Raw genomic sequence first — 19,776 nt, forward strand, 5'->3', positions numbered from 1 at the left:
AAATCCTCAACAAAATTCTAGCCAATAGAATCCAACGACACATCAAAAAAATAATTCACCCTGATCAAGTGGGATTTATACCAGGTATGCAAGGCTGGTTTAATATCAGAAAAACCATTAATGTAATCCATCACATAAATAAAACAAAAGACAAAAACCACATGATCTTATCAATTGATGCAGAAAAGGCATTTGACAAAGTCCAACACCCATTCATGATAAAAACTCTTACCAAAATAGGAATTGAAGGAAAATTCCTCAACATAATAAAGGGCATCTATGCAAAGCCAACAGCCAATATCACTCTAAATGGAGAGAACCTGAAAGCATTTCCCTTGAGAACGGGAACCAGACAAGGATGCCCTTTATCACCACTCTTATTCAACATTGTGTTGGAAGTCTTAGCCAGGGCAATCAGGCTAGACAAAGAAATAAAAGGTATCCGGATTGGCAAGGAAGAAGTAAAGTTATCACTATTTGCAGATGACATGATTATATACCCAGAAAACCCTAAGGAATCCTCCAGAAAACTACTGAAACTAATAGAAGAGTTTGGAAGAGTCTCAGGTTATAAAATAAACATACAAAAATCACTTGGATTCCTCTACATCAACAAAAAGAACACCGAAGAGGAAATAACCAAATCAATACCATTCACAGTAGCCCCCAAGAAGATAAGATACTTAGGAATAAATCTTACCAAGGATGTAAAAGACCTATACAAAGAAAACTACAAAGCTCTACTACAAGAAATTCAAAAGGACATACTTAAGTGGAAAAACATACCTTGCTCATGGATAGGAAGACTTAACATAGTAAAAATGTCTATTCTACCAAAAGCCATCTATACAGTTAACGCACTTCCGATCCAAATTCCAATGTCATATTTTAAGGGGATAGAGAAACAAATCACCAATTTCATATGGAAGGGAAAGAAGCTCCGGATAAGCAAAGCACTACTGAAAAAGAAGAAGAAAGTGGGAGGCCTCACCTTACCTGACTTCAGAACCTATTATACAGCCACAGTAGTCAAAACAGCCTGGTATTGGTACAACAACAGACACATAGACCAATGGAACAGAATTGAGAACTCAGACATAGATCCATCCACGTATGAGCAGCTGATATTTGACAAAGGACCAGTGTCAATTAACTGGGGAAAAGACAGCCTTTTTAACAAATGGTGCTGGCATAACTGGATATCCATTTGCAAAAAAATGAAACAGGACCCATACCTCACACCATGCACAAAAACTAACTCCAAGTGGATCAAAGACCTAAACATAAAGACTAAAACGGTAAAGATCATGGAAGAAAAAATTGGGACAACACTAGGAGCCCTAATACAAGGTATAAACAGAATACAAAACATTACCAAAAATGATGAAGAGAAACCCGATAACTGGGAGCTCCTAAAAATCAAACACCTATGCTCATCTAAAGACTTCACCAAAAGAGTAAAAAGACCACCTACAGATTGGGAAAGAATTTTCAGCTATGACATCTCCGACCAGCGCCTGATCTCTAAAATCTACATGATTCTGTCAAAACTCAACCACAAAAAGACAAACAACCCAATCAAGAAGTGGGCAAAGGATATGAACACACATTTCTCTAAAGAAGATATTCAGGCAGCCAACAGATACATGAGAAAATGCTCTCGATCATTAGCCATTAGAGAAATGCAAATTAAAACTACGATGAGATTCCATCTCACACCAGCAAGGCTGGCATTAATCCAAAAAACACAAAATAATAAATGTTGGAGAGGCTGCGGAGAGATTGGAACTCTTATACACTGCTGGTGGGAATGTAAAATGGTACAACCACTTTGGAAATCTATCTGGCGTTATCTTAAACAGTTAGAAATAGAACTACCATACAACCCAGAAATCCCACTCCTAGGAATATACCCTAGAGATACAAGAGCCTTCATACAAACAGATATATGCACACCCATGTTTATTGCAGCTCTGTTTACAATAGCAAAAAGTTGGAAGCAACCAAGGTGTCCATCAACGGATGAATGGTTAAATAAATTGTGGTATATTCACACAATGGAATACTACGCATCGATAAAGAACAGTGACGAATCTCTGAAACATTTCATAACATGGAGGAACCTGGAAGGCATTATGCTGAGCGAAATTAGTCAGAGGCAAAAGGACAAATATTGTATAAGACCACTATTATAAGATCTTGAGAAATAGTAAACCTGAGAAGAACACATACTTTTGTGGTTACGAGGAGGGGAGGGAGGGAGGGTGGGAGAGGGTTTTTTTATTGATTAATCAGTAGATAAGAACTGCTTTAGGTGAAGGGAAAGACAACACTCAATACATGGAAGGTCAGCTCAATTGGACTGGACCAAAAGCAAAGAAGTTTCCGGGATAAAATGAATGCTTCAAAGGTCAGCGGAGCAAGCGCGGGGGTCTGGGGAGCATGGTTTGCGGGGACTTCTAAGTCAATTGGCAAAATAATTCTATTATGAAATCATTCTGCATCCCACTTTGAAATGTGGCGTCTGGGGTCTTAAATGCTAACAAGCAGCCATCTAAGATGCAGCAATTGGTCTCAACCCACCTGGAGCAAAAGAAAATGAAGAACACCAAGCCCACATGACAACTAAGAGCCCAAGAGACAGAAAGGGCCACATGAACCAGAGACCTACATCATCCTGAGACCAGAAGAACTAGTTGGTGCCCGGCCACAATTGATGACTGCCCTGACAGGGAGCTCAGCAGAGGACCCCTGAGGGAGCAGGAGATCAGTGGGATGCAGACCCCAAATTCTCATAAGAAGACCAAACTTAATGGTCTGACTGAGACTGGAGGAATCCCGGCGGCCATGCTCCCCAGACCTTCAGTTGACACAGGACAGGAACCATCCCCGAAGACAACTCATCAGAAATGAAAGGGACTGGTCAGCGGGTGGGAGAGAGATGCTAATGAAGAGTGAGCTAATTATATCAGGTGGACACTTGAGATTGTGTTGGCAACTCTTGTCTGGAGGGGGGATGGGAGGATAGAGAGAGAGGGAAGCCGGCAAAATTGTCAAGAAAGGAGAGACTGAAAGGGCTGACTCAAGACGGGGAGAGCAAGTGGGAGTAGGGAGTGAGATGTATGTAAACTTATATGTGACAGACTGATTGGATTTGTAAACGTTCACTTGAAGCTTAATAAAAGTTATTATAAAAAAAAAAAAAATCATCTGTATAAGCCCAAATGGTCACAATTACTTTAAAACAAAGATGAGAATGAAAGGGGACAGGAAAACTAAATTAATGGAAATGGAACAACCAGAACAGAAATATTGAGAATGTTCACACATCGTGAAGAATGTAACCAATGTCACTGAACAATTTGTGTGGAAATTATTGAATGAGAACCTAAACTGCTTTGTAAACCTTAAACCTTCACTGAAAACACAATAAAATATTTTTTCCTTTCTTTCTTTCTTTTTTTTTTTTTATTGTGCTTTAGGTGAAAGTTTACAGCTCAAGTTAATTTCCCATATGAAAATTTATACTCATATCGTTATGTGACCTTAGTTGCAATCGCCATAATATGACAGCACACTCCACCTTTCCACCCCGAGTTTCCCGTGTCCATTCAACCAGCTCAAATCCCTTTCTGCCTTCTCATCCCACCTCTGGATAGGAGCTGCTCATTTAGTCTCATGTATCTTCTTTAAATAAAAAGCACACTCTTCAAGAGTATTATTTCCTGTTTTATAGTCCAGTATAATCTTTGTCTGAAGAGTTGGCTTTGGGAATGGTTTCAGATCTGGGTTAACAGAGAGTCTGGGGGTTATATTATGGAAAATCTCTATATCATCAATCAGAACAAGGCCAGGGGCCGACTGTGGAACAGACTATCAATTGCTCATATGCAAGTTCAAGACGAAACAGAAGAAAATCAGAGCAAGCCCATGACAGCCAAAATATGACCTTGAGTATATCCCACCTGAATTTAGAGACCGTCTGAAGAATAGATTTGATGCATTGAACACTAGTAACCGAAGACCAGATGAGTTGTGGAATGACATCAAGGACATCATCCATGAAGAAAGCAAGAGTTCATTGAAAAGACAAGAAAGACCAAGGTGGATGCCAGAGGAGACTCTGAAACTTGTTTTCAAACGTCAAGCAGCTAAAGCAAAAGGAAGAATTGATGAAGTAAAAGAACTGAACAGAAGATTTCAAAGGGCCTCTCAAGAAGACAAAGTCAAGTTATCATAATGACATGTGCAAAGAGCTGGAGATGGAAAACAAAAAGGGAAGAATGCGCTCGGCATTTCTCAAGCTGAAAGAACTGAAGAAAAAATTCAAGCCTCAAGTTGCAATAGTGAAGGATTTTATGGGGAAAATATTAAACGATGCAAGAAGCATCAAAAGAAGATAGAAGGAATACACAGAGTCATTATACCAAAAAGAATTAGTCCATGTTCAACCATTTCAAGAGGTGGCGTATGATCAGGAACCAATGGTACTGAAGGAAGAAGCCCAAGCTGCTCTGAAGGCATTGGTGAAAAACGAGGCTGCAGGAACTGACAGAATATCAATTGAGATGTTTCAACAAACAGATGCAGTGCTGGAGGTGCTCACTAGCCTATGCCAAGAAATATGGAAGACAGCTTCCTGGCCAACTGACTGGAAGAGATCCATGTTTATGCCTATTTCCAAGAAAGGTTATCCAACCAAATGCGGAAATTATAGAACAATATCATTAATATCACAAGCAAGCAAAATTTTGCTGCAGATCATTCAAAAATGGCTGCAGCAGTGTGTTGACAGGGAACTGCCAGAAATTCAGGCCAGTTTGAAGAGGACATGCAACCAAGGATATCATTGCTAATGTCAGATGGATCCTGGCTGAAAGCAGAGAATGCCAGAAGGAAAAAAAGAAAAAAAAAAAAATTTTTTTTTTATTGTCTATGCAAAGGCATTCGACTGTATGGATCATAACAAATTATGGATAACATTGCAAAGAATGGGAATTCCAGATGCATTGCATTGGGCAAATCTGCTGCAAAGGACCTCTTTAAAGTGCTGAAGAGCAAAGATGTCACCTTGAAAGACTACGGTGCGCCTGACCCAAGCCATGGTATTTTCAATCACATCATATGCATGTGAAAGTTGGACAATGAATAAGGAAGACCGAAGAAGAATAGACGCCTTTGAATTGTGGCGTTGGAGAAGAATACTGAATATACCATGGACTGCCAAAAGAAAGAAAAATCTGTCTTAGAAGAAGTACAACTAGAATGCTCCTTGGAAGCAACGATGGCGAGACTGTGTCTTACATACCTTGGACATGTAGTCAGGAGGGATCAGTCCCTGGAGAAGGACACCATGCTTGGCAGAGTACAGGGTCAGCGGAAAAGAGGAAGACCCACAGCAAGGTGGATTGGCATAGTGGCTGCAACAATGAGCTCAAGCATAACAAGAGTTTTAAGGATGGTGCATGACCGGGCAGTGTTTTGTTCTGTTCTGCATAAGGTCGCTATGAGTCAGAACCAACTTGATGGCATCTAACAACATAACAACACCTGGGGGCCATGCCTTCTGGGGTTCCTCTAGTCTCAGTCAGACCATTAAGTCCGATCTTTTTCTGTGAACTTGAGTTCTGCAACACACTTTTCTCCTGCTTTGTCAGTGCCTCTCCGTTGTGTTCCTTGTCAGGGTGGTCATCTGTGGTAGTAGGGCACTATCTAGTTCTTCTGGTCTCAGGCTGATGCAGTCTCTGGTTATGTGGCCCTTTTGTCTCTTGGGCTAACATTTTTCTTGTGTCTTTGGTGTTCTTCATTCTCCTTTGCTCCACGTGGGTTGAGACCAATTGATGCATCTTAGATGGCCACTCACAATCTTTTAGGACCCCAGATGCCACTCACCAAAGTGGGATGCAGAATGTTTTCTTAATAAACTTTGTTATGCCAGTTGACCTAGATATCCCCTGAAACCATGGTCCCCAGACCCCTGTTCCTGCTACTCTGTCCCTCGAAGTTTTTGTTTGTGTTCAGGAAACTTCCGAGCTTTCGGTTTAGTCCGGTAGTGCTGACTTTCCCTGTATTGTGTGTTGTCCTTCCCTTCACCTAAGATAATTCTTGTCTACTGTCTAATTAGTGGGAAACCCTGGTGGTGTAGTGGTTAAGTGCTATGGCTGCTAACCAAAGGGTCGGCAGTTCAAATCCACGAGGCACTCCTTGGAAACTCTATGGGGCAGTTCTACTCTGTCCTATAGGGTTGCTATGAGTTGGAATCGACTCAACGGCACTGGGTTTGGTTTTTGGCTTATCTAGTGAACTCCCTCTCCCTCCCTCCCCACCTTCGTAATCATCAAAGAATGTCTCATACAATATTTGTCCTTTTGCAACTGACTAGTTTCACTCATCATAATGCCTTCCAGATTCATCCATGTTGTGAGTTGTTTCAAGGATTCATCATTGTTCTTTATCTTTGCGTAGTATTCCATTGTGTGAATATACCATAATTTGTTTACCCACTCTTCAGTTGATGGGCACCTACATTGTTTCCATCTTTTTGCTATTGTTGACAGTGCAATGAATATGGGTGTGCATGTATCTCATCTTGTGGCGGCTATTATTTCTCTAGGATATGTTCCAATAAGTAGGATTGCTGGACCGTATGGTACTTCTATTTCTAGCTTTTTAAGGAAGCACCAAATCGATTTCCAAAGTGATAGTACCGTTTTACATTCCCACCAGCAGTGTATAAGTGTTCCAGTCTCTCCTCAACCTCTTCAACATTTATTATTTTGTGTTTTTTGGATTAATGCTAGCCTATTTTTTTTTTTGTTGGAGTGAGATGGTACCTCATTGTAGTTTTGATTTGCATTCTCTAATGGCTAATGCTGGTGAGCTTTTCCTCAAGTATCTGTTAGCTGTCTAAATGTCTTCTCTAGTGAAGTACCTGTTCATATCCTTTGCCCATTTTTTAATTGTATTATTTGTCTTTTTGTTGTTGAGGTTTTGCATTATCTTGTAGAATTTAGAGATTAGATCCTAAATGGATATATTATATCCAAAAATTTTTTTTTCCAGTCTGTAGGTAGTAAAAATTCTTCTGGTGAAGTCTTTGATGAGCATACCATGTTTTATTTTTAGGAGCTCCTAGTTATCTGTTTCTTTTCTGGTGTTTGTGCATTGTTATGGTCGGTATTCTGTTTTTGTGATGCATAGCATTGTGCCTATTTTTAATTCCATGATATTTACCGTTTTAGATTTTATATACAGGTCTTTGATCCATTTTGAGTTAGTTTTTGTACATGGTGTGAGGTATGGGTCTTGTTTCATTTTTTTGCAGATAGATATCTAGTTATGCCAGAAACGTTTGTTAAAGAGACTGTCCTTTCCCCATTTAATGGACTTTGGGCCTTTATCAAACATCAGCTGCTCATACGTGGATGAATTTAAATCTTGATTCTCAGTTCTGTTCTGTTGGTCTATATATCTGTTTTGACTATCATGGCAGTATAATAGGTTCTAAAATCAGGCAGTGTGAGGACTCCCACTTTATTCTTCTTCAGTAATGCTTTACTTATCCGGGGCCTCTTCCCATTCTAAAGTTGGTGAATTATTACTCCATCTCTTTAAAAATGCCATTGGAATTTGGATCAGGATTGCATTGTATCCGTACGTAGACCACTTCAGGTAGAATTGACATTTTCACAATGTTGACTCTTCTTATCCATGATCAAGGTATGTTTTTCCACTTATGTAGCTCTCTTTTGGCTTCTTGCAGTAGTGTCTTATAGTTTGCTTTGTACAGGTCTTTTATGTCTCTGGTTACATTTATTCCTAAGTATTTTATCTTCTTGGGAGCTATCATAAATGGTATTGATTTGGTGATTTCTTCTTTGACATTCTCTTTGTTGGTGTAGAGGAATCCAACTGATTTTTGTATGTTTATCTTGTATGCTGATACTTTACTGAAATCTTCTATTAGTTCCAGTAGTTTTCTTGTGGATTCTTTAGGGTTTTCTGTGTATAAGATCATATCAGCTGCAAAAGGGGATACTTTTACTTCTTCCTTACCAATTTGGTTGCTCTTTATTTATTTTTCTTACCTTACTGCTCTGGCGAGGCTCTCCAGCACACTGTGGAATAAGAGTGGTGATAAAGGGCACCCTTGTCTGGTTCCCATTCTCTGGGGGAATGCTTTCAGACTCTCTCCATTTAGGGTGATACTGGCTTTGGTTTTGTATAAATGCCCTTTATTATATTGAGGGATTTCCCTTGTGTTCCTATTTAGCTGAGAGTTTTTATCATACATGGCATTGGGCTTTGTCAAATGCCTTTTCTGCATCAATTGGTAGGATCATGTGGTTCTTATCTTTTGTTTTATTTATATGATGGATTATATTGATTGTTTTTCTAATGTCGAACCATTCTTGCATCCCTGGTATGAATCCTACTTGGTCATGGTGAATTATTTTTTTTGATATGTTGTTGAATTCTTTTGGCTAGAATTTTGTTGAGGATTTTTGCATCTATGTTAGTGAGGGGTGTTGATTTGTAATTTTCTCTTTTTGTGGTATGTTTACTTGGTTTTGGTATCAGGGTTATGCTGGCTTCATAGAATGACTTTGGGAATATTCCATCCTTTTCTATGCTCTGAAATACTTTTAGTAGTAGTGGTGTAACTCTTCTCTGAAAGTTTGGTAGAATTCTCCAGTGAAGCCATTGGGGCCGGGGCTTTTTTTTTTGAGAGTTTTAATTACCTTTTCAATCTCTTCTTTTGTTATAGGTTTATTTAGTTCTATCTCGTTTTGTGTTAGTTTAAGTAGGTAAGTGTGTTTCTAGAAATTTGCCCATTTCTTCTAGGTTTTCAAAGTTGTCGAAGTGTATTTTTCATAGCATTCTCTTATGATTCTTTTAATTTCAGTTGGGTCTGTTGTAATATCACCCATCTTATTTCTTATTTGGGTTATTTTCTTCCTCTCCTGTTTTTCTTTTGTCAGTTTAGCCAATGGTTTATCGATTTTGTTGATCTTTTCAAAGAGCCAGATTTTGGTCTTGTTAACTCTTCCACTTGTTTTCCTATTTCATTTATTTCTGCTCTAGTTTTTATTATTTTCTTTTTTCTGGTGTCCGAGGGCTTCTTTTCCTGCTCTCTTAAAATATTATTAACAAAGAAAGAAAGAAAATGCATGGTGTCTGTATTAGAGAGAGAGAGTCCCGTGTAGTGCAAATGGTTTAATGCTCACTGCTATGTCCACCCAGAGGCATCTCAGTAGAGAGGCATGACGATCTACTTCTGAAAAATCAGCCGTTGAAAACCCTATGGAGCACAATTCTACTTTGACACACTCAGGATCACCATGAGCTGGAAGCAATGACACAGCAACTGGTTTACTGGTTATACTGGGCAGGTGAGGACGTTGAGCACACACAATGTCAGAGTCAAACTGTAGCACAAGAATCACTCTGAGTACAGATGAGGAAGCTGAGGAATAAAGTGAGTATTCCTTGGATAAGTTTGCCAGATTCTCATGCCTTTATTTTTTTTCCCACTACGGCATATCACCTGCCCAAAATTATTTTCCAGGCTTTCCTGAATCAATGTGTGTCAGCTTCGCTGTTAACAAGGATTGAGTACGTGGATGGAAATTGTGAAATGGTACAATGGAAAGAGCCACAGAAGAAAGAGAAGACAGAGAATAAAAGCACAATAGTCAGGGTCTCAGCAGGAAAAACACAGCAGTCTTAAATTGGATAACTTAAGGAGAATTTAATAAAGGGATTATCTGCAAAAGGCAGACAGGATGTAGGGACACCACAAGAGAAAATGCATGATCCTAGGGCAAATAATAGTAGGACCATTAACATTTCTGTACCTGGAGACGCCAGTAGGGGAGAAGTTACCAGAACCAGAGGAAAGAGTCATGTGGAGAGGGTTACTTGGCAGGAGCTGTGGACGTCAAGCAGAGGTGCAACCAGCTGGAAATGATCGCACAGGTAGCACCAGGGAAGTAGAAATGCAGACCTTACTCTCTCCCTCCAGTTCTTGCCAGGGTTCCCCATTGCTGAACCCAGCCAGATGCCAGAGAGTAAGGGAGACTGCTGAAGTACTCCGTACAAATATAGACTTTTCTGAGCTGTCACTCAAGCCTCAAATTTATTTTTATTTTCTAAAGATTTCGAATCTGAGAAATACGTAAGAGCGCTCAATTGAGTTTTTTTTTAACTGTTTCTATTTTTTAAACTGAAAGCAAAAAGTACAGCCACTTGGGACACAGAGCAGGGAGCAGAGAATGGAAAGTGGATCTGCTGATGCAAACAAAAGATGTAAGACTAGAAAGAGGATACAGGAGAATAAGCAAGGCCAACTCTCCTCCACCACTTTCTTCTCTCTCATCTCCACAGCCCCACTTCCTAACTATCCTTTCTATTACAGACTCTACAGTGCAAATTCTCACCCATTTAGAGGCATTAAAGATGCCTTTGTCAAAGGATTCTATGCTTAGAAATTGATAGATGGATAAATGATAGATAGATAGATAAATAGGTAGATAGATGCCATCAAGTTGGCTCTGACTAATGGAGACCTTATGTACAACAGAATGACATGTTGCCCAGTCCTGTGTCTTTCTCTCAATCACTGGCATGTTCAAGGCAATCTTTGCATGTATTGTGTCAATCCATCTCACCAAGGGTCTCCCCCCTCTTTGGCCCTCTACTTCCCCAAACATGATGTTCTGCTCTAATGATTCATCCTTCCTGATGACGTGTCCAAAGCAAGCAAGTCAGACAATGTTCTGTTGTGATCCATAAAGTTTTCACTGGCTAATTTTTGGAAGTAGATCATCAAGTCTTTCTTCCCAGTATGTCTTAGTCTGGAAGGTCCACTGAAACCTGTTCACCATGGAAGACCCTGCTGGTATCTTAAATATCAGTGGCAGCTTCCAGCACCACAGCAAGATGCAAGTTACTGTGGTATGACAAACTGACAGATGGGTGGTGGCTGAGAATTCACTCTCTTCTAAAAAAATAAAGAGGAAAATTAACTTGACCCTGTTGATCAATTTCCAAAATAGACTCCTGGACAATAATCTAGTGTTTATTTCTCTGATTTTCCTGACAGCATCTGCCCCACTTCCTACCCCACCTGCTCATCAGAATTAGTCAGTCCAGATGATCTCGCTCTCCACACACAGCCAAGGCCTTCACATTCTGGGTGCCATCTCAGGACAACAACGGGGTGTAAGTGGTAACACATTGCAACCTGAAAGCACCAGACAAAATCATGCTGTTGGGTAGTGCAAAATCCAGCAAAGATCCTGGCACACATCTAGTGTAGAGATGTATAATAATTGGAAAAAAGGGAAAGAAAAAGGGAGGAAATGAGAGGGGGGAGAAGGGAAGGGAAAAAGGAAAGGAAAGGGAAGAAAAGAAATTTTTCACTCTGATAAAAACATTGAGATGTTGGAAAGGCTTCAATTAGTATTTGAGATAGACTCAGTTTCAAAGTTTTCATTGATTTATAATCAGGATGAGAGGAACTATGAAAAGCCAAATTATTTTATTTCATAGATATAAACAACAGCAGGATTACAAAATAACAACTGTTTCCTGATTTCCCTTGAGAGGAGCTTGAAAAGATCCTCTCAGCAAAATGAAACATAAGCTATACACAGAGAGGAAAAAGGAAGTCCAAGAATCAAAAAGAAAATGCTCTGTTCCCTCAAAACTTCATAAACGTGTTATGGCTTTTCTGAGCTGCCACTCAAGTTTCAAATTTATTTTTATTTTCTAACATACTTTTAATTTGAGAAATACGTAAGAGCATTAAATCAGGTTTTAAAAAGTACTTCTATTTTTTAAAGTACATAAAGCAAAAGTGAGCCTGCCCTCCACTCCCACCTCTTTTCCATTTTTACCCCTCAGAAGGGAAAAAAATGCAACCCATGTCCTTCCAGATGCTTTTCCATGAGTACGCAGATGTATATGCACATTTAATTTGATTTTAAATAAAGCTTAGCATGCACAGTCGAAACAGCACATCCCACATCTATAAATCAGCATCTAAGGACTGTAGGCTATACAGGCAGAGGTGGCACACACCCTGGGGAGCGGCTGTACAGTGCATTAAAGTACATCAGAAAATAATATATGAGAATGCCTCCTGTCCCTTTTCCTTTGACCTCCTTCCTTGAAGAAGCTCACAGCCAATTAGCACTTACCAGAAATCACCACACGTTCCAGGTGCCCTAAGGCGAGCTCCTTTTGGTCGTTTATATATTATTCCCTTAAGTGGGAATTAGAGCCCTGGTGGCACTGTGGTTAAGAGCTCAGATGCTAACTGAAAGATTGTCTGCTCCATAGGAGAAAGGTGTGGAGGTCTGTTTCTGTACAGATTACAGCTTTGAAAACCCTACTCTGTCCCATAGGGTCACTAGGAGTCAGAATCGACTCTACAGCAGCAGGTTTCTTTGTTTAAGATATCAAATAATTTCTACATTCAAATAAACTCTAATGCCAGGTATTCAGACATTTGAAATTTCTCTGCCTGTACTCATTTAAAAACGACTCAACATTTATTTCTACAATAAATATATTGGTCGTTAGATATTTGGCGGACAGAAAAAGTCACTTGAGACATTTACTTTGAATCTCCTTTAAAAGAAATTGTTAACAGAAAGAAAGAACAAGTCACAGACTGGGAGAAAGTGTTTTTAAATCAAATATCTGATGAAGAACTTGCATATAGAGACGTATAAAGAGCTCTCAAGACTCAATAATAAGAGGGAAAATTTTAAAAACAAAAAAAATTTGGACACTTCATCAAAGAAGACACGTAGATGATGTCATGGATTGAATTGTATCCCCCTAAAATATCTGTCAACTTGGCTAGGTCATGATTCCCAATATTGTATGATTGTCTACCATTTTGTCATCTGATGTGATTTCCCTGTGTATTGTAAATTTTATCATTATGATGTTAATGAGATGGATTAGGGGCAGTTATATTGATGAGATCTACAAGATTAAATACCGTCTTAAGCCAATCTCTTTTGAGATATAAAAGAGAGAAGCAAGTAGAGAGACAGGGGGAACTCATACAATCCAGAAAGCAGCACTGGGAACAGAGCGCATCCTTTGGACCCGGGGTCTCTGCACTTGAGGAGCTCCTTTACCAGGGGAAGATTAATGGCAAGAACCTTCCTCCAGAGGTGACAGGTAGAGAAAGGCTTCCCCTGGAGGTGATGCCCTGAATTTGGACTTGTAGCCTATTGGACTGTGAGAGAATAAACTTCTCTTCATTAAACCATCCGCTTATGGTATTTCTGTTACAGCAGCACTAGATGACTAAGACAGATGGCAAATAAACACACAAAAGTATGCTCAACATCATTAATCAACACAAATTAAGACCACAAAGAGATACCCCTTTAAATGTTTAAAACTAAAAAGACCGACCTACCAAGTGCTGGTGAGGATGTGAAACAGCTGGAATTCTCATTTGCTGCTGGTGAGAATGTAAAGTAGTACAGCCACTTTGGAAAAAGGTTTGGTGGCATCTTAAAAAATTAAATATATACGCCTACCATATGACCCAGCCATTTCATTACTAGGTTGTTAGATAGATGGAGAGAAAGAGAGAGATAATCTGCTGTTGAGTCAATTCCTGCTTATGGTGACCTTCTGTACAACAGAATGAAACGTCACCCACTCCTGCATCTCCTTCTGATCTCTATTATGTCCATCATTGCAGCTATTTTTCCAGTCTATTTCACCCACCAACAGTCTTCCTCACCCTCATAGCCTTCTACTTCACCAAACATGATGTCGTCCTCTAGCAATTGATCTCTCCTAATGATGTGTCCAAAGCAAGCGAGGCAGACAATATTCTGTTGTGAACCAGAGGCTTTTCAATGCCTAATTTTCAGAAATAGATAGCCAGGCTTTCTTCCTAGTGTGCCTTACTTAATCTGGAAAATCTGCTGAAACCTGTCCATCATAGGTGACGCTGCTGGTATTTAAAATACTGGTGGCATGGCTTCCAGCATCACAGCCACGATATCCACACAAAGACTCATGCATGAATATTCATAGCAGCTTTATTTGTAATAGCCCCCAAACCGGAAACAATCCAAATGTCTATCAAAAAGTGAATGGATAAACATATAATGGCATAACCATACAACAGAATACTACACAGCAATAGGAAGGAATGGACTGTTGACTTACACCACAACATTGACTGTATCTCAACATAGTTATGATTCATGAAAGAAGAGTACATACTGTATGACTCCATCTATATAAATTTCTAGAAAATGTAATCTAATTTATAGCAATACAAAGCAGATAAGTAGCTGCCTTGGAGGATGTGAGAGGAAGGAGTGTGGAGGAACGGGACAGGAAGGATTACTAAGGGATTCTTGAGAAAACACTTAAGGGAGACAGATATGTTCATTATCATGATTGTGGAGGTGGTTTCACAAGTAAATACATATGTTCACACATATTAAGTAATTAATACTTTAAATATGTTCACTTTATTATAGGTAAATTATGTATAAAAATTAATAAAAGCTTGAAAAAATTAATCAAGTAAAAAAAAGAGGATTTGAGTCGCACTGTCTTGGACTCTGGTCTCCTTCTGGGACTTCTCTGGTCCCGGACCTTCTGCTGTTGGTGGCTGTTATGGGGTGCTGTCACTCTCTTTCTTGACCTGAACAGATTGTCAAAAATTAAAAATGGGACACAGTAGAACCATCCCTCTGCTAAAACACAGTCACTTCAGACTCAAGAAGATCAGCTTGCCAAACTGCAAGGTAAATATATACTAAAATTTAAAATAAGGCAATCCTGGGAGGCTTATAGTTTAGGGAGGGAAGCAGCAGTTGAATAAAATTCTAACTAACTTAGATGGTCCCCCACTTTAAATGAGAGGAGACCTTTCAGGCATTGGGTTTCTCCTGGATGCTTCCCTCTTAGGTTTGTTCATCATATAAACAATCCGTTTTTCAAGTTTCTTTCCCATAACCTTGCTCTACTCCATTCCCAGGATATTTCCACCTGGGAAAGGATCAGTCAGGCTTGAGCCCTATGGTCTCCTAAATCTCTAGCCAGTTCTCTCTCTACTCTGCCTCTTGCTTACTCTTCTTAGAGTAACTGCTTGAAAACAGTTAGCCTGTTGTTGTTGTTGTTGTTGGCTGCCATTGAGTTGACCACTACTCATGATGACCCCACACACAACAGAACAAAACACTACCAGGACCTGCACCATTGACACGATCAGCTGCAGATCAGACTGTTGTGACTCATAGTATTTTTAGTGATTAATTTTTGGAAATAGATTGTCAGACGTTTCTTCCTAGTCTGTCTTAGTCTGGAAGCTCCACTGAAACTTGTTCAGTGTCATAACAACAAGCAAGCCTCCAATGATAGATGGGTGGTGGCTACACTTGAGGTGCATTGACTGGAAATTGAACCCAGGTCTTCTGTATGAAAGGTGAGAATACTATCACTGAACCACCACTGCCTCCATAACTGCCCCCATAGTCGGTCTAAAAAAAATCGAACTTGTTGCCATTGAGTCAATTCTGACTCATAGCAACCCTATAGAACAGAGTAGAACTTCCCATAGTGTTTCCAAGAAGCAACAGGTAGATTGGAACTACCAACATTTTGGTTAGCAGCCAAGCTCTTAACCACTTTGCCAAGAGGACTCCATAGCTGGCCTAGTGGCATGGAACACAGCAAATGTGGTGATAATTATGGGGCAGAAAAGGAACATTATTTGTAATATGGGTGGTCCTACTTAAGGAAATGTATCCAGGAACAATCAAAAAGTTGAGCAGGAAAGGAAAAATAGGCATAGCTTACTAGATGGTCCTGTCTGACTAGCGTTTAACTAGTCATAATGCAGTATGAGTTGGATATGGGTACCTATGTCAGGAAAAGGGCAGTATGCAATGGGGGAGGAGAAGGAAAGAGAGGCAATCGTCAGCTTCTACAGCAGGAGCACAGATAAAACTTAAAAGTGAAAGTCATGACCTAGCAACACAGGTGTAATATTTGGAGATAAGGGAAAAAAAACGAAACAACAGCTAAGAAGAATTAAAAGGGTTCCCGTGTCTCTCTCCGCTTTCCCAAACCCATACTAGCTCCACATACCCCAACCTCTCCCCTCTTTCCCGCCTACCTGCACTATGCTTTGAACATCACACCTCTGAGCAGCACAGGCATGGCCTACCAGACCTGCCCAGCACTGATTCCTGGCCCACCCTGTCAGCCCTACTATGTTTCACAAACAACCCAGCCCAGCCCCTCCCCTTCAGCTGGACCTGCCCTGATGCACCATAGCTAAGTGACTGTCTCCGCCCATTGGATAAGGAGGTGAAAAGTATCGTGACTACAGACCAGCAAACAACAAATAAGGCACAGCCCACCTGCTCAGACACAGCCAAATAAAACCAAAAACCAGTATGAAACAAACAAATCTACAATCAAGAAATGAAGAAAATAACTACTGAATGTCCTGAAGACAGCAGACAATATCAAAACATATATAAAAAGAAAGAAAGAAAGAAAAAAGGAGAGGTTGGTTCCAGTAGGCATCCAAAATAAAACACCAGATGACTTTCCAGTAGAAGAAAAGGCACTAGAGCTACCTGACAGAGAATTCAAATCTCTAATACTCAGAGCTATCCAAGGGTTGAAGCAAAAAGCAGACAAAAATGAAGAAAAAGACAAAAATGAGGAAAAAGACAAATTCATGGAAAATACAGACCAAAAAAAAGGAAGAATTTGGGAAAATAATATAGGAAAAAATGCCAAAATAAATTCACATCTAGAAATCATACAAAAACAACAATTAGAAATCTAAAAGATAAACACCAAGATTCAGAAATGAACAGTGTCATAGGGCTGAGAAGCAGGTTTGAAATGATGGAAGACAGGATCAGAGAAATTGAAGACAACCACTTGGCTACAACTGTGTTTGAGGAAAAATCAGAAAAAAGAATGAGGAAAACCTAAGAATTACACGGGATACAATCAAAAGCAAAAATTTGCAAGTCATCAGAGCTCCGGAAGAGGGAGAGAAAACAGAAAACACAGAGAGGATCATTGAAGAATTGCTGACATAAAACTTCCCTAATATCATGAATGATGAAAAGCTGACCATTCAAAAACTCAATGAACCCCAGACACAATAGACCCCAAAAGAAAAACATCAAGGCATATCATTAATCACACTTGCTAAAACCAAAGGCAAAGAAAGAATCCTGAGAGCAGCTCGAGAAAAACAACAAGTCACATACAAAGGAGAAAAAATAAGACTGAGCTCTGATTATTCAGCAGAAACCATGCAGGCAAGAAGTCAGCGGGATGATATATGTAAAGCCTTGAAAGGAAAACATTGTCACCCACAAATAATATATCCTGCAAAATTTTTGTTCAGATATGGTGGTAAAATTAGGACATTTCCAGATAAACAGAAATATTAAGGGAATATGTAAAAACCAAACCAAACCTATAATAATTATTAAAGGTAGTCCTTCAGTCTGAGAACAAACAACATCAGACCACAGCCGGAATCTAGGATGAAAGATTATACCAGCCTTTTACCAACGTAGGAAATAAACCCTCCAGGACTATCCAAAACCCAAAGAATTAGAAGGGTTAGTTTCTGGGGAAAGGAATATGGAGACAGAAAAAAACACTGTTTTGTTTTGTTTTTTACCAACTCTATTAGCACCATTTGACTCTTTATGCTGTATGCATATTTAATTTTAATATTAAAAATTTAAAGCAGGGGTGTACTATCTCACTCATTTGAAGTAGCAAATGCCAAACCATCTCATTATTTTGTGCTCTCCCAACCACCTTCCCGACACATTCACCACTCTGCGATCAGATCACCCCACCCTGGAGCACTGCGGAGCTTCCCAGACAACCCCAAGTCCATGTAGCTCCCTTTATCCATGGGGAGAATAAAAAGTTCTTGGCCAGGAGGCAAAGCCAACATGGTGCCCTAGACAGCTGCACCATGCAGTCCTTCTGAAGCAAAGACCTGAAAAACTAAGCAAACTGGTACAAACACCAATACTGGAACCCTAAGCATCAAATGAAGGGATAAAGAACTAGATCAAACATTGAATGGAAGAAGAAACTGACAGAAATCAGAGACCAAGGAGAGATACAGAGTGGAGGTCCTCTGCCAACTAACACAGCATAGCACTGCCATCTTAGAAAACAATTAGAAACAGCCCTAAGCAAGGGGTACAGGAAGGCAACTTCATGGAGCTCCCAAGAGAAGATGGAGCACCCAGTAACCAGGGAAACACTCTTTTCCACCCTTCTGTCCTGTACTCTATCTCCCTCCTCTTCCCCCCGACCCCCAGGTCCACCCTGCCCTCATCCTCCAGCTACTACCATGCTGCCCCCCCCCTTTTATTTCTTATTTCTCTTCATTTTTTTTTCTTTCTCCCTCCCACCTAGCCCCATACGCCACCTCCTCCCTCTTCGAGACAGCCCCCGCCGCACCATCGCAACTAGAGCGTCCCAGGCACTCAGGCTTGACACTGCATGGTCCATACCATCCTTCCCCTCCTGCTACTTGACCAGCTGCTGAAGGGTGGGAAGCGAGCCCATACCACTCCCCATCCAACACCCGTGCCTACCTGACAAGGGACTTTGAAGTCTCCCACACCAGTGGACCAACATCAGGAGGAAGACAGTGCCTGCCCAGTCCACACTTGGTCACCTTGCTAAACCAGTGGACAACAAAGTGGGAAAGTGGAAGTATATTTGACCTCCTCCTTATAGGAACCATCCTTATGCTGATTCTGGATCACACTGTTGTCCTTACACCCTCCTTCTCACAACTCCTTGGCCCACGCCACACTCAGGACACCACCAATTGGCTTTGTGTTGCTACGGATTAGTTCAAATTTTGTACCATTATTTATTTATTTATTTTCCATAGTTGGGACCTTGAAGTGTTTTATTTATCTTTCTTTCCCAAAGTCCTAGGCACTGGATTTTCTATTCAGTAGGTGCTCAATTAAATGTCTGTTAAAGTGAAGGAAAAATTAATGCTTCGCAGTCCCCCTCTGTTTTGCCACCAGTGTTGACAGTTTAAAATGTGTTAGTATTCCTTACGCCTAGAGCCACGTTGTAAGGCAGAAGGCACAGGGCCCCTTACGGTCATTACTTAAGCTGAGAGGGCAGGACAAGTAGACAGTTATCCACATTCTCTACCATTTCATTCTGTGTCTCTCTGCTACATTCGCTAATTCACTGCAACGATCACGCAGAGCTCATTAACTCACAGACTATATTCACTGTTATGTGGTTTTATTAGGGCAATAACACAGAAGTAGCAGGATATAATCAGGGAAGCAACTCACGGTCAACATCAGAAAATTCAGGATACGGCTCAGGGGAAGCTAAATGGGCAAGGTCCAGGAAGGTCCCCGAAGAAGAGAGCATGTCTTTCCCTCCGTCAACCAGGGCAACTTCCGATAAACTCCCCACTGGACCAGGTCGGTCTCAGGGCTACTCTCTGGCAGCTCTCCTTCAGATCGGGACCACTCTGCCCTCTGGCTCCAGGGTTTTTATAAACTAGCCCATGTACTCCTTGTCAATTACAAGGCAGACCTCTCTAACAAATCCTGGCAAATGTCAGACTGCACAGGGGCCCCCAGTCAACCCTGATTAAGGTCAACCATTGGGCAAGGCCCCCAGCCAATCCCTTAGGAGGATAGTAAACCGACCAATATTTGCAAGCAGCTTATGCGG

Source organism: Loxodonta africana, chromosome 9, assembly GCF_030014295.1.
Source record: "Loxodonta africana isolate mLoxAfr1 chromosome 9, mLoxAfr1.hap2, whole genome shotgun sequence".
NCBI lineage: Eukaryota > Metazoa > Chordata > Mammalia > Proboscidea > Elephantidae > Loxodonta > Loxodonta africana.